We start from the raw sequence: 14,611 nt of genomic DNA, 5'->3' as shown, positions 1-14,611 counted from the left end.
AAGTTGAATCCAGGGTCTTGTACATGTAAACCAGGCTGTCTGCATACTGCCATGAACCCCAAATGTTGAACAACTTTTCATTTAACCATAGAGAAATGAAATGGAGTGATTTTTCTAGACTCTGAGGAAAACACAGTGTTTTCAGGTTGTAAAGTGTAAATGCCCTTCCCATTCTAGACCACTATGCTATGACAAACTTGCTACATTCTGTAATGGAGCATATTTTCAATCTTGAGGAATCATACAAAGTATGAAAATTTGTGTATTTATATGTATATGGATAAACATGTGAATATATACAGATGTGCATATAATCTAGTAAGCTTATGCCAATATAAGTATCTTAGTACTGAGTAGAATAGTCTAGGAGTTTATGTTGATAGAAAGCACATAGCCTAGTGCAGGATTATTTTAATAACTGCATAAATATAAATTTTAGTGAACCAGAGCATTTAATTCTCTATTATGTCATTAAGTAAATGTCTTTTCTGCCTGAAGACCCTTTCCCTGTATACTGATGACCAGCTAGGATGTTTAGAGAGTCTAAAACCCTCATTTTTTTGGCACTCTGATTATACCCTTCTCTCATCACAGGGACCCTTCTTGATTTCACTTTCATTTTGATCTCAGCTCTCTCAAAAGCCACTGATCATTCCTTAAATGCAAAATACAATGAGGTCTTTGACATCACACCTCATGTATATAATATTTTTGTGAATGCAATTACATCTTTCCTTTAAAAGCTGCATTAAATTCCTACCCCACCCCAGGGCCCCAGAAATATGACCATATTTGGAAACAAGAGTTGTTGCAGATGTAATTAGTAAGAAGATGAGGTCATACTGGAGTAGGTTGACCCTTTGTCAAACATTTCTAGTGTTCTTATAAGAAAACGTGCATCTGGACACGCACACTGGAAGCACACAATGTAACAGCACAGGCAGGGTTATTATGCAGTCCCAAACCAAGGAACATCAAAGACTCCTGGCAAACCACAGAGGACAATGAAAGACAGAGAAGAGTTATCTCACAGATTGCAGAGGTGGACAGTAACTACCAACAACTACATATAGCCTGCAGAATTATAAGACAATAGATTGCTATAGTTGTAAGCAGCCTTGCTTAGGATAGTTTCTCATGGAAGTCCTAGCACTTACTACACATCCTTAACATCATTCTGTCCACTGAGCTCTACACTATATTTTTTTTCAAGAGACCCTACTACATCCTGGACAAGATTCTTCAGTGTCTCTAATAAACTGAGGATCCTTGAGATACCCCCCAGATTATCACATTCTATGACTGTATATGTGTTAGGCTTGTCAAGTTGATAACCATAGTTTGAAACTCCCTAAGTTTCCCTACATTAACTAATGGGCTATCTTTCTATACAGCAGGGCAATCTTGATCATACTCAGAGGTTGTATCCACTCCCCGAGTTAGTAAGTATCTCTCCTTCCTTCTTTTTACCTAAAGGTAATACAAAGTGTCCTGCAATACAACTCCCCATATCTATAGATTTATAATACTTTTTAAAGAAAGGGATTTACATGTGTGGATCCTTGTCATAAACATGGCTTGGAGATCACGAAAACACTGATATGGTTTATATGCTTTCCTCTTTCTCTTATTCTACTTTCCATGTGTGTTAATGAATCTGATAACCTCTATAGGTCAGAGTTGATTATAAATGAGCCTTTATGTGGGAGCCCTTTCTAATTGGCTGCAGGTAAAATGTTCTACTTGTAAATTAAAATAGAAACATTTAAAATAAAACTAAAAATAAATTTAAGAAATAATACCTTTTTGAAGTTAGTAAAAGGATTTCAAAAGAAGAAAACTGACTTTGCCTCAACTGCTGACAGTATATTGTACAAACTGGACAAGCAGGCCACAAAGGAGAAAGACTACTGAACTTTGCCAGGACAAGGTAGAACTGTCCTTCAAAATTCCTGCTTCATACAAAGTCTGTTATACAATCATCCAAATTTTTCACAAAGTCACCAAAACTATACATAGAGAAAATGATAGCATCTTCAAGAAACAGTGCTTGGAAAACTGGATATCAACATGTAAAAAGAAATGAATTTAGATCCTCATCTCTCATTCTGTACAAAACTCAACTTAAAACAGGTTAAAAAAATGTACGATCTGAAATTCTGAAGCTGCTATAGGAAAACACAGGGAGTATATTTTGATATACAGACAATGTAAGGATTTTATGGGTAGAACTCTAGCTATAAGGAAATAAGGCCAACAATTGATAGTTGGGAACCTAATGAAATTATGAAGATTCTTTAGAACAAAGGAAGTGCCAATCTGTGAGTAAAGAGGCAGCCTATAGAGAAGACTTTGTCAACTAAGGATTAGTGTCTAGAATACACAGAGAATTAAAAAATCTAAACATTAAGAAATGAACAACTGTTGAAATGGAAACGCTTTTTGTGTGGGTGTGTGTGTTGAACATTCTTTTCTTGTTGTTACTGCTGGTTTTGTTTTGTTTTGTTTGATACTGGGTTTCTCTGTATAATAGCTCTGGCTGTCCTGGAACTCACTCTGTAGACCAATCTGGTCTCTAACTCACAGAGATCCACCTACCTCTGTCTCCCAAGTGCTGGAATTAAAGGTATGTGCCACCACCACCTGACAAGTGTTAGTCATTCTTAATCACCAAAGAAATATAAATTTGAACTACTTTAATATCTCTTCCTAGTCAATTGTAATGGCCAATATTAAGCAAGAAAATTACAACAAATATTAGTTTTGATGTAAGGAAAGAGGAAGTCTTATGTACTGCCCATAGGAAGGTAAACCATCCTTATAAACTGTTGGTAGGTGCAGTCACAATGGAAATGAATATGGTGATTTCTTATAGAACTGAAAATAGAAGTACCTTGTGATCCAATTATACAACTTTCAGGCATACACTCAAAGGACTGTATACCCTGCTACAGTAATACTTCCACATATGTGTTCATTGTTTTTCTAGTCACCATAACTAGAAAATAAAATCAGTCTAGATGGCCATTAACTACTGTGTATTTGGTACATATACATAGTGGGATTTTATTCACCTATAAAGAAAGGTAAAGTTAAACAAATTAGGGGAAAAAACAGATGGAACTGAAGAATATTCTACTGAGATAACCTAGACCAAGAAAATGCCACATGTTCTTTCTCATATGTGCATCATTGTTTTAAATTTTTAATTTGCAAATTTAATTTGGAATATCTGTAGAGAATGGGAAGCTATTAAGGAGCAAGGGGTAAGGGAGGGGAGACCTATAAAGAATGACAGTAGTAGAATATTAAAGTAGAGGGAGAGACTAGTAAGATAACAATATTTAAAAAGGGATGAAGGCAAGGGGATAAAGTAATGGAATAATAGAGATTTAACCAAACTTGAAGATTTATAAAGAAACAATGTGGTAAGCGACTTAATGAGAATTGTTCCTATAGTCTCATAAGTGTGAATGTCCCTAGTTAGTGGAACTGTTTAGGAAGGATTAGGAGGTATGGTCTTGTTGGAAGATGCATGTCACTGCGGTAGGGGGTGACATACATCTTCCCTTTCTTCCCACAAGGCATGCCTGTCTCTGCCCCCAACTTGCATATCAGGATGTAAGCTCCCTGCGAAGACCATCATGCCTTTGCTTTGCCATCATGAACTCCAGGTCTCTGCAACCAAAAGTTCCAAATTAAATGCTGTCTTTTGTAAGTTGACTTGGTCATGGTGTTTTATCAAAGCAATAAAGAATGAGGAAACTTACTGATTAGCATATGTATGGACTAATTAAGCTAATTAATTTATGTGTTTAATTACCACCTAATTGATATATATACACTTTCAAAAAACAGAGTCTGGACAAAGAAATCCTGCACGAGTAGATAATGCTCATTGAGACACTATGAGTTCGTAAACAAAAATCTCAATGACAAGTACAGGATACCACTCCATGATAGTTAGCCATGAAGGTGCCAGACATCCTTAAAAATAACACAGGCTATTTCCACGGCTCCCAGTAGTCCACCAGAAGTAGACAGTAAACCCCTGTGGCTAAAGGTACCACATATTTAGATGTTGAACATAGAGAAATCATGCTGGAACTGAGCTGGAAGCTTCCCCCATACTCTAATTTGAATAGTTCTAGAAGTTGTTATGCAGCAACTGAGGGAGAAAAGTCATCAAGATTCTCCTCCAGTTACAGAGCCTGCATGCCACAATACAATATGCCATGACAAATGTGTTCACTACTGCAGTAAGGGCATGAAACTCAAGGGGGTAATCAGGAACATTCTGATTGGATATGAAACCCATTCCAGGAGAGAGTTCATTCCTCGTACCATGGACTTGGTCGAAGGCCCATGACTTGGGAAATCATAGGTACCAGATGGACCTAATACTTAGGTTTCACTAAATGGAAGTAAATCTCACGTTTATACCAATAGATTACAGCTGCCTTCGGCCTGTATCAAAGAAGCTTTTGTTTTCAGTGAACAGAGGTTAATGCAGAGGCTCATAGTTGATCAAGGTGCTAAGAATAGGTGACTATTGAATGCTCAGCCATCAATGGGACATCCATATTATACTTGGGGAACATTACAAAAGAGAGTCAAAAAGAATGTAAGGTCTGCATGGCAGAGATGAGGATGGTGACATGCTGTCTTCTAGGCATGACAAGGCCATTGCAGTAATGAACTCACAGCATCTGTGTCTTCCTGCATATGATAGGGCACATAACACTCTGTCATGGATAGATAGATGGACAGATAGATAGATAGATAGATAGATAGATAGATAGATAGATAGATAGATAGATGTGATCAGCCCCTTCTTTGAATAGCTATTAATAACTGATGGATGCTGTAAGAGGGAGAATTACTGCAAGAGGCCACAGTTAAATCCAGGGAGTCACAAAACAAAACAAAAACAAACAAGAGGACATGATAATAGGGAGTGGAAACACGTTGGAACAAGGTGATGGTAGGAATGGGAATAAGAGAAGGCAGGCAGGTGAGAGTGACTAGCATGTAAAACATACGTGCTAATCAATTTAACAGCCTCTTGTTTTAGTTCTCCATGTAAGAACTGCCAATAATGCTTTTGAATGAGATAGTAACAGGGAGAGGTCGCCATTCATGACACTATATGCACCTAAACTCTATAGCAGTTATAACTCCAGACTTTAATAAACCCATAAATCAATAATAAAGCAAAACAAGCTTAGCAACAGTCTCAAATATTTATACAGTTGCAGTATATAGTAAAGTTGAAATTGTAAATTGTTGGGAAAATATCAATAAATTGTGCTAAAATGGTTTTGTTTAACAGTAAGGTATTCTGACAAATGAATGCTGGGTAACTCAAACAACTAGATGTCTAAAACTAGAACATGAGCAAATATGAAAAAAGTAGATATATGTTTATGAGAAATCACTGTGAGATGCTCTTTCTATGTGTTAATGTGATACAATCTTGTCAATATACATAGAGGCCTCAATCCAGGACTACCCACAGATTCCAACATCTGATATTCAACTATCTTCTATAGAATGTCTAAATTTGCATACAACATAAAGTTTCTCCTCAATATTATGCCAACTCTTACTTATAATACCAAATTTAAATAAATGCTGTGTAAACAATGGCAAGAAAGACTGTCCATGTTCAACACACACACACACAACTACACTTTGGGGATAATTTTGTTCCTTGGGTTGTTGAATTAAAAAATGTGCAACCTATGAAAATATGTTTGACAATACAGTTTATTAAACTATTTAATTCAGTATCTTTTTGGATCCTTGCTAAAAAAAATAATGTGCAGAACCATGGCAAAGGATTACTGAATAACATATTCTAACGTTGGACTGAGAATCTCAGTTTAATGAACCCACCAGAGATTGTCATGCAAGTTATGTTTAAGAATCACTCCCAGGTGAGATAATAGATTGAACACACAAATGTTAAAGTTTAATAAAAAATAAATAATAAAAACGGTAGTTAAAAGAAAACCCAATTTTTAAAAATTAGGAATACAAATGATACAACAGAAGACTGGAGGTGGGAACTATCTAGGGGAATTAAGGGATCCAACAAGGCAGGGGAATGGGAAATGAATAAGAGCAAAATGTGTTGGCACATACATATGAAATTGCCATAATGATACGCAGGCTAGCTGACTACAGCCACTTAAAAATCACAGTACTTTATGAAGAAGGAAAGATAAGAATCAATACGAAAAGGTAATAGTAAGCAAAGTTGAAGAGTCCTCCCAAGAAAATCAGAAAAAGGAATAAGTTAGGCAACTCGCAAATAGAAGAAGAAAGAGATGGTATGCAAATAGAAACAAAGCAGTCTGTTCTCATTTTCAAAACAAAACCAGATGTCAATTACTTTACCCAAGTAATTTACCATCTTTTGAGAAGGATGTTATTATGAGAGTGTTCGCAAGTAGGATTATCCTCTCAAATACCATGTTAGAGTTTTATTCAATACAATTTTATTGAAGAGAAGTTTACCATTATCAAAAACCTACTAATTCCTTTCAACCAACTAATTTGACTCTTTGGGAAGGACCCTGAGAAGATCCTCTCACCAGTATTAGCAGTTTATATACAAGGAATAAATAAGACAAGAACTAACCTGTGATAACAGTGAAACGTGAAAACAAAAATTCCTCAATGAGAAAGGTTTTTAATAAGTTATTTAAAATTTGAATATATAGAGTTATGGTATGATTTTAAAGGGAAAGTAGTAAGGTTCAAGTCCCTTAAGGAGGGATTCTAGGTTTGTAAAAGATGAGTGTATATGCATTTATTCAGAAACTAGAAGTATTGGAAATTCAGTGCAAATAGCCTCTATCACTGCTATTTTTATGTCAGTAGATTCAAACAACCACAGATAGAAAAACAATTGCAATATAATTATGGTCACATCATTTTCTCCTTTCCCTTTGCTCTTTCCAACCCCTTCCGTGTCCCCTGTATTCAACCACTTATATCGTCTACTTTAGTCCCTCTCAAAATATGGCCTCCTTTTCTTTGATTATTATTGTGTATATATACATAAATATATTTTTTTCCTTTTTTTTCTTTTTTTTTATTAATATTTTTTATTTTCCATTTTAAATTTAGATAAGAAACAAGGTTGCTTCACAAGTCAGTACGAGGTCCCTCTCCCTTTCCCTCCCCTCCTCCCGTGCCCTCCCCGCATCCCCCCCCGTTATCCCCTCATTCCCCCAGGGAGGGTGAGGCCCTCCATGGGGGTGTCCATAGTCTGTCATTTCATATAGGGCAGGGCCTAGACCCTTTCCCAAGAGTTCAGGGTGAGAGTGCACCTCACATTGTTCTATGGGAGTCCAAAGCCCGTGTGTATACTTGGTATGGGTACTGATCTGCTGCCCAAGGCTCAATAGATTACCTAGGCCTCCTCACTGACACCCAGATTCAGGGGGTCTTGATCAGTCCCATGCTGGATTCCCAGGCTGATGCCTGGGATTCTAGAGTTAACCTTTGTCTGGTCAGCTGTTTCTGGGGGTTAAACCAGCCCAGTCTTAATCCCTTTGATCATCAGTCCTCCCTCTCTGATACTGGCTTTCTTGAGTTCAGCTCAGTACTTAACCAGCCACTAAATGTAGTTTCTGTTTCCCAGACTCTCTGGCCATAGGATTGTAGGCTGGCACTCCCCAGATCTATGTCTAAAATCCATATATGAGAGAGTACATGCCATGTTTCTCTTTTTGTGACTGGGTTACCTCACTCAGGATGGTTTCTTCTAGTGTCATCCATTTGCCTGCGAATCTCATGATTCCGTTATTTTTTTCTGCTGAATAGTACTCCATTGTGTAGATGTACCACATTTTCTCTATCCACTCTTCGGGTGAGGGACATCTAGATTGCTTCCAAGTTCTGGCTATTACAAATAAAGCTGCTATGAACATAGTGGAACAGACATCTTTGTTATATGAATGGGCATCTTTTGGATATATGCCTAAGAGTGCAGTTGCTGGGTCTTGTGGTAGGTTTATTCCCATTTTTCTGAGGAATCTCCATACTGCTTTCCAAAGTGGCTGAACCAGTTGGCACTCCCACCAGCAATGGAGGAGTGTCCCCCTTTCGCCACACCCTCTCCAGCATAAATTGTCATTGGTGTTTTTGATTTTAGCCATTCTGACAGGAGTGAGATGGTATCTCAGAGTTGCTTTGATTTGCATTTCCCGGATGGCTAAGGATGTTGAGCACTTTCTCAAGTGCCTCTCAGCCATTTTAGACTCCTCTATTGAAAACTCTCTATTTAGTTCTGCAGCCCACTTTTTAATAGGGTCCTTTGCTGTTTTGGAGACTTGCTTCTTGAGTTCTTTGTAAATTTTGGAGATCAACCCTCTGTCCGATGTGGGATTAGTGAATATTTTTCCCATTCTGTGGGCTGCCTTTTTGTCTTGCTGACTGTGTCCTTTGCCTTACAGAAGCTTCTCAGTTTCAGTAGGTCCCATTTATTAATTGTTGATCTTACTGCCTGTGCTACTGGTGTTATGTTCAGGAAGCTGTCTCCTGTACCAATTCGTTCAAGGGTACCACCCACTTTCTCTTCTAAGAGGTTCAGTGTGGCTGGATTTATGTTGAGGTCTTTGATCCATTTGGACTTAAGTTTTGTGCATGGCGATAGACATGGATCGATCTGCATTCTTCTACATGCCAGTCTCCAGTTATGCCAGCACCATTTGTTGAAGATGCTTTCTTTATTCCATTGTATATTTTTAGCTTCTTTGTCAAAGATCAGATGTTCGTACGTGTGTGGGTTAATATCGGGGTTTTCAATTCGATTCCATTGGTCTACCTGTCTATTTTTGTGCCAATACCAAGCTGTTTTCAGGACTATAGCTCTATAATAGAGCTTGAGGTCAGGGATGGTGATGCCTCCGGACGTTGCCTTGTTGAACAGGGTTGTTTTGGCTATCCTGGGTCTTTTGTTTTTCCATACAAAATTGATTATTGTTCTTTCAAGGTCTGTGAAGAACTGTGCTGGGATTTTAATGGGGATTGCATTGAATCTGTAGATTGCTTTTGGCAGGATTGCCATTTTTACTACGTTGATCCTACCTATCCAAGAGCATGGGAGATCTTTCCATTTTCTGAGGGCTTCTTTAATTTCTTTCTTTAAAGATTCAAAGTTCTTACGATACAGGTCTTTCACTTGTTTGGTTAGCGTTACCCCAAGGTATTTTATGTTGTTTGTGGCAATTGTAAAGGGTGATGTTTCTCTGATTTCTCTTTCAGCCCTTTTATCATCTGTATATAGTAGGGCTACTGATTTTCTTGAGTTGATCTTGTAGCCTGCCACTTTGCTGAAGGTGTTAATCAGTTGTAAGAGTTCCCTGGTAGAGTTCTTTGGGTCACTGATGTAAACTATCATATCGTCTGCAAACAGTGAAAGTTTGACCTCTTCCTTCCCAATTTGTATCCCCTTGATCCCCCTTTGTTGTCGTATGGCAATAGCTAGAACTTCAAGTACCATGTTGAAAAGGTATGGAGAGAGTGGACAGCCTTGTTTTGTTCCTGATTTTAGAGGAATTGCGTTGAGTTTCTGTCCATTTAGTTTGATGTTGGCTGTTGGTTTACTGTATATAGCTTTTATTATGTTTAAGTATGTCCCTGTTATCCCAGATCTCTCCAAGACCTTTATCATGAAGGGGTGTTGGATTTTGTCAAAGGCTTTTTCAGCATCTAGTGAGATGATCATGTGATTTTTGTTTTTCAGCTTGTTTATATGGTGGATTACGTTGATGGATTTTCGTATGTTGAACCATCCCTGCATTCCTGGGATGAAACCTACTTGGTCGTGGTGAATGATTGTTTTGATGTGTTCTTGGATCCGATTTGCCAGTATTTTATTGAGTATTTTTGCATCAATGTTCATGAGGGATATTGGTCTGAAGTTCTCTTTCTTAGTTGTATCTTTGTGTGGCTTGGGGATCAAGGTTATTGAAGCCTCATAGAAAGAGTTTGGCAAAGACCCTTCTGCTTCTATTGTGTGGAACACTTTGAGAAGAATTGGTATAAGCTGTTCTTTGAATTTCTGGTAGAATTCTGCACTGAGGCCATCTGGACCTGGGCTTTTTTTGGTTGGGAGACTTTTGATGACAGCTTCTATTTCCATAGGGGTTATAGGTCTATTTAAGTTGCTTATCTGTTCTTGATTTAGTTTTGGCAATTGATAGCTGTCCAGGAAGTCATCCATTTCCTTTAAATTTTCGAATTTTGTGGAGTACAGGTTTTCAAAGTATGACCTAATGATTCTCTGGATTTCCTCAGAGTCTGTTGTTATGTCCCCCTTTTCATTTCTGATTTTGTTAATTTGCGTGTTCACTCTCTGCTGTTTGGTAAGTTTGGACAAAGGTTTGTCTATCTTGTTGATTTTCTCAAAGAACCAGCTCTTCGTTGCGTTGATTCTTTGTATTGTTTTCCTGGTTTCTACTTTATTGATTTCAGCCCTCAATTTGATTATTTCCTGGCGTCTACTCCTCCTGGGGGAGTGTGCTTCTTTGTGTTCTAGAGCTTTCAGCTGTGATGTTAATTCTCTGGTATAACTGTTCTCCTGTTTCTTCATGTGAGCATTTAGCGCTATGAACTTCCCCGTAGCACTGCTTTCAAAGTGTCCCATAGGTTTGGGTATGTTGTGTCTTCATTCTCATTGAATTCGAGGAAGTCTTTAATTTCTTTTTTTATTTCCTCTTTGACCCAGGGATGGTGCAGTTGAGCATTATTCAATTTCCATGAGTTTTTAGGTTTTCTGCAATTTGTGTTGTTGTTGAATTCTAATTTTAAAGCATGGTGGTCTGATAAGATGCATGGAGTTATTCCAATTTTTTTGTAGCTGCTGAGGTTTGATATGTTGCCAAGTATGTGGTCGATTTTTGAGAAGGTTCCATGTGGTGGTGAGAAGAAGGTATATTCTTTTTTATGTGGATGAAATGTTCTATAGATATCTGTTAATCCCAGTTGGGTCATTACTTCTATTAGCCCTTTTGCTTCTTTGTTGAGTTTCTGTTTGGTATTCCTGTCTAGTGGTGAGAGTGGTGTGTTGAAATCTCCCACTATAACTGTGTGGGGCTTTAGATGAGATTTAAGTTCTAATAATGTTTTTTAACGAATGTGGATGCCTTTGTATTTGGGGCATAGATGTTCAGAATCGACACTTCCTCTTGGTGGGTTTCACCTGTGATGAGTATGTAATGACCTCCTTCATCTCTTTTGATTGATTTTATTTTAAAGTCTAGTTTGTTAGATATTAGGATTGCTACCCCGGCTTGTTTCTTGGGTCCATTCGATTGAAAAATTTTTTCCCAACCTTTAATTCTCAGGTAATGTCTGTCTTTAAGGGTGAGGTGTGTTTCCTGTATGCAGCAGAAGGAAGGATTCTGTCTTCGAATCCAATCTGCTAGTCTGTGTCTTTTTATGGGTGAGTTAAGGCCATTAATATTGAGGGATATTAATGACCAATGATTGCTCATCCTTCTTCGATTTGCGATGGTTGTTGTTGGTGGAATTATGTGTGGAATTTCACCCCTTTGTTCTTTTGGCTGTTGGTAGAGAGAGATTCTCTAATGCTTATATTTTTCTGGTTGTAGTTAGCTTCCTTGGGTTGGAGTTTTCCTTCCAAAATTTTCTGTAGGGCTGGGTTAGTGGACACATATTGCTTGAATCTAGTTTTGTCATGGAATATACATAAATATATTTTAAAATCCATTTAGTGTAGCTTGTATCTATATGATTTCAGGACTGACCACTTAGTACTTTGAGGGCTTATCCAGGAGGAAGACTAATTCTCCCTCCCTCAGCAGTCAATAATTGCCTGTAGCTCCTTGTCTATGAGTGGGGCCCACGTAGGGTGTCCCTCTAATGGAGGATGTCCCTCAGTATGCTGTGAATGTATGTTTCTCTTATTGGTTGGTGAATAAACGCTGATTGGCCAGTAGCCAGGCAGAAAGTATAGGCGGGCTACCAGAGTAAGAATGCTGGGAAGAGGAACACAAAAAGGGAGCCACCAAGGAGATGCCATGTAGCCACCAAAGGAGTAACATTCCGGAGCATTATGGTTAAGTCACAGCCTCGTGGTAATATATATAGTTTAATAGAAATGGGTTAATAATTAAAGGAGAGTGAACCAGCAAGAAGCCCAAGCCATGGGCCAAACAGTTTATAATTATTCCAAGCCTCGGTGTGTTTATTTGGGGCTAAAGGGCTGCTGGACCAGGCGGGACAGAAACTCTGTCATCATCCCTCTTCCACATCAGCGTGTCTATTGGTATTACCACTGTTCACGTGCTGTTTATAAAGCCATGTTGTTGCAGTATCTTTGGTTTATCTTTTCTGTTGTGTCTAGGGTTGTGCCAAAATTCTGAACCCCAAAATCACCAAGAGACCCATTTGGACGCAAAAGCAAAGAGTCTTTTATTGAATTTATTTAATGAACTAACCCCATTAGCTTGGGCCCCTCATCCCTCCACTATGGCAGATGGCTGGAGAAAGACCCCAAGCAACCTCGAGGCAGGGATCTTAAAGAGCATCATAAGGGGAGTGTCTAGGGGTATAAAACAGTCTCATGATTGGTGCACTTCTAGGCTTGGACAAATGCTCTGTGTTGATTGGTCAACTGGCTGTTATGGCCCGCCCTCCCAGGGTGGTTGCTACGCTCTGCACTTCACTGGTCACTATTGTGCACTTGTCCATAAAGCACACCCAGAGCTGTAAAGCACAGCTCCACTAGCTAACTTCTGATTGGCTTCTTGCCACAAGGAGGGCATCTGATCTCCTAGTACCAGGACAGGAGCAGCAAGGTAGCCTGTCATGGCTGCTAAAATGGGGGACTGGTCATTACACTAGGAGACTAATATCACAGCAGATTTCTTTGGCCTCTGGCTCTTACAATCCCCACTACTCCTCTTCCAAGATGATCCTTCGGCCAGGGGTACCTGAATTGTGTTGCAGATGTTTTCCCTGGGCTGGGCACACCACATAAACAAGAAGCCTCTTTTGACTGTTTCCCTCCTTTGGCAGTTTTCATAGCATCTTTTGGTGATATGCAAACTAGTCCTTAGGGAAGAGGCTTTCGGGTCAGATCCAGTTCAGATTTTCTATATCCTGTCTGAGTGTATGGTACCTTCAACAATAGAGACGTATCTTCACCCTATGGGAGGCAACCAAAGATAACAGCAATAGCACGCGATGTTTTGGTAATCTCTTGAACTCTGCTGACAGCAACTCAAAGGGGAGTTTCTTATCTTTGGTGAAGAGGTTTTGGTTAGATGGTCTTTGAGTCTTGAGGGACAGACAGACAGATGATACATAGATAGCTACATAGCTAATAGATATGATGTGATATGTAGACATTATATGTAACATTAGGCATAAATCATACGATTCATTGTGTTATTTAGAACATCCTTAGTTTTATTTTTCCCTCTTCCTTTCCTGTATTGCCCTCTCTCCCCTCCTCAGTTAAAGGACATCTTCCTATCTGTCCCATTTTCCCCTTCGTGACACTTCTGTCCTGTGATTCCCCCTTTGTAAAGATCCTTCACCAGGTTCAATGTGGTCGTATGTGGGGCTAAGGCCCACAGTTTAGGAAGCTTGGCTACAAATGATTTGACGTATGTGGGCAAACGTGAATGGGCTCTACGAAAACAGTATGCCTTCTTCTGAAAGGGCCTGGAGAACCCGAGGATTCTGGTTACCATCAGAAGGATAAAAGGGGAACCCACAGACCAAAATCCCGTGGAGATCTAGTGGTGCTATAGACAATATATTTAATTTTTCCTTTATTTATTTTATTTTTATATCTTTATTTTATATTTTAATAAGAAAATATGTCTAACATTTTTTAAAATAATATAATACTGGAAGACCATAAAATAGCTTTTTACACATTACTCAGTATTAGTTGGTATGTGTGTGTGTATGGAGAGCAGGGTAACACACGTGTGAGTGCAAGCATGCCCCCACTGCAGTGCATATGTGGAATCGGTTCCCTCCTTGCACATTTACACGGCATCTGTGGACTGCACTCAAGGTTTAAACAATTTGCCTGTGTGCAGAATTTCTACCTACCTACCAAGGTGTGTGGCACGGTGTAAGAATGGATCACAACAGAAACATGTGAAACAAACAGAAGGTTTTCAAGAGTGGCCACCAAGGGGACTCCTTCAGCATGTCCTACTGTTAAACACTGAGCATACTGTAGCTAAGGAGACTGAGATGGAATGCCAGTCTGGCTGCTGGCTTATGCAGGCTTTCACTTCACTTTTTACCACTGTTAAATCTTTGACTACCGATTATCAAAGAAGAATTCATCCCAGGAGATGGGGAGACTCGGGCAATAAAATGCATGAGAATCAGTTAGAGCCACAGTATTCTCAATACAAAAGCCCCACTAGGGAGGTACAGAGAGAGGGTTGCTGGGGCTCAGATTCCCTGAGAAACCCTATCTCAAAATTAAGGTGGAACATGACTGATAAAGGAAGACAGCCAAGGTTGACCTCTGACCTCCACATGAGCACACATACATGGGCTTATATGCAACATGAACACACACACACATGCATGCTTTTTT

The 14,611-nt window shown here is 38.9% G+C and overlaps 1 long non-coding RNA gene across 2 annotated transcripts in view; it reads right to left on the bottom strand.

The window, feature by feature from the left end:
- Window positions 1-14,611, bottom strand: part of LOC121141763 — a 28,340-nt gene that overhangs the window by 5,478 nt on the left and 8,251 nt on the right. The window contains exon 3 of one of the 2 annotated variants that reach the window (XR_005878701.1): window positions 12,519-13,189. The exons of the other annotated variant lie outside the window; for it this stretch is intronic. This is a non-coding gene — a long non-coding RNA (uncharacterized LOC121141763). Of the gene's footprint in view, window positions 1-12,518; window positions 13,190-14,611 lie in introns of those variants that run through there. 2 annotated transcript variants of the gene reach the window in all.

Source organism: Mesocricetus auratus, unplaced genomic scaffold, assembly GCF_017639785.1.
Source record: "Mesocricetus auratus isolate SY011 unplaced genomic scaffold, BCM_Maur_2.0 Super-Scaffold_100008, whole genome shotgun sequence".
Lineage (NCBI taxonomy): Eukaryota > Metazoa > Chordata > Mammalia > Rodentia > Cricetidae > Mesocricetus > Mesocricetus auratus.
This window is presented reverse-complemented; position numbering and strand designations above follow the sequence as displayed.